The sequence below is a fragment of the Strongyloides ratti genome (genome assembly GCF_001040885.1).
Source record: "Strongyloides ratti genome assembly S_ratti_ED321, chromosome : X".
NCBI classification, from domain to species: domain Eukaryota; kingdom Metazoa; phylum Nematoda; class Chromadorea; order Rhabditida; family Strongyloididae; genus Strongyloides; species Strongyloides ratti.
This window is the reverse complement of record NC_037309.1, coordinates 3,025,484-3,027,323: the sequence shown is the minus strand read 5'-3', so window position 1 is coordinate 3,027,323 and position 1,840 is coordinate 3,025,484.

Sequence of the window (1,840 nt, the reverse complement as noted above, 5' to 3'; positions counted from 1 at the left end):
TCTATACTTCTTTGTCTAATAATATTATTTATATATTCTATTATTACATTCAATTTTAAGTAAGATACATGAAAAAAAAACGTGGTTATTAAAAAAGTAAAAAAAATTAAATTGATTATTTGTAATATAATACTACTTATAAAAATATAATTAAAGTCATTTTTACTATAAAATTTAACTATATGTTTTAAATATATTTTATTTTAACATTTTACAAAAATTTCTTTTTATCATACTAAAATAGTAAAATATTATGTAATGATGTGATATATCTTGATTATGTAATCAAACTTTAATAATGAAAATTAAGTTAGATGTGGGTAACCACTTAAGGAAAAAAAGATTCTTAATCTTAACTTTTAAAGTGTTGAGAGAACATCATTATATTATAAATTAACTTCCTTAAGTACTGATTTGTATTATAACAATTCATTAAATTTTCATCATTGTTTTGGCAATTCATTCAAATATAAGAGAGAACAAATTAACTTTTAATTGCGTTATCTTTTAGATAGTATATTATTAACTTCTAACACTTTGTATGATTATCTAAATTGTAAAAATAATTTATTTTAACAAAAATTCTTATTTAAAATATATTTGCTATTTATATTTTAAATTATAAAAATACAAGAAACAATTGACTAATCACCTTTTTATTACCTATCATTTTTGCTTCATTTTATTCATAAACATGATACATATCTTTTAAATACTTTTTTATTTTTTATATATTTTTTTCTTATAAAAAAATTAAATTTTTAATTTAAATAGTAAAAATAAATGCTATATTATAATTAATTATTATGTTATATAAAAATTTACATTAATAATATCATTTAAAAATATTGTAGTTTTACAATACCACTTAATTTATGTTATATAATTCATTTGTCAAGAAATAACAAGACATTATAATATTGATATGCAAAAGTTTTCCTTAAATAGAAAGTTTAGCAATTGATAATAAAATTTTTCCAATGTAAAAGTGTTAAAATAAATTGTTATTTAATTAGAAATTTTAATTTTAAATTATTACGTATAAAAATTTTTTATAACAAAATAAAAATAGACTAATTTTAAATTTTTTTTGTAATATAGATATTAAATAATTTAATTATAAATATAAAATTATAATTATATTTCTATATCTTTTTTTAGTTATGATTATGATAAAAAGAACCTTTAAATTTAATTTCATTTATTATTTTTGGTACTATTTACAAACGTTATCATAAATAATAGGATAAATTTTTAATTATTATTTTTTTTATTCGCAGCATTTTTATTATAATATATATAATGATCAAATAAATTTGTTATGTCAATGATAATTTGTTTGTAGAAGTATGATTAATATACTTGAACAGAATATAATACTTAATTTTATTTTACAACTTGCAAAAACTGTTTTTTTAAACTTTACCTTTATTTTATTGTGTACTTAATATCACCACTTTGTTTAATATTTTTCTTATGATATTTAGAGATTAGTTTTATAGTAACAATAATTTTTACTTTATATTAAGTTTTGTTTGAAAAAAAATATTTAAATATAAAACAGTACAATTTATTATTTTTTTTTATATTAATTTGATCCATAATTAATGGTGCAGAAAATAATTTATATTCACAAGACAAAATACAAAGAATTGTTGAAGAACCCATTAATACTACTGCTAATGTTGGTGATACAGGTATTTTAAAATACCATGTTGAAAATCAAGTTAGTTTATATTTTTTTTTATTTTTTATTAATATTTTTAATTTATAATAATAGGAGGGAACAGTTTAATGGCTTCTTGAAGGTTTTGGTTTAGGAACAGAAAGAGATTTTCCA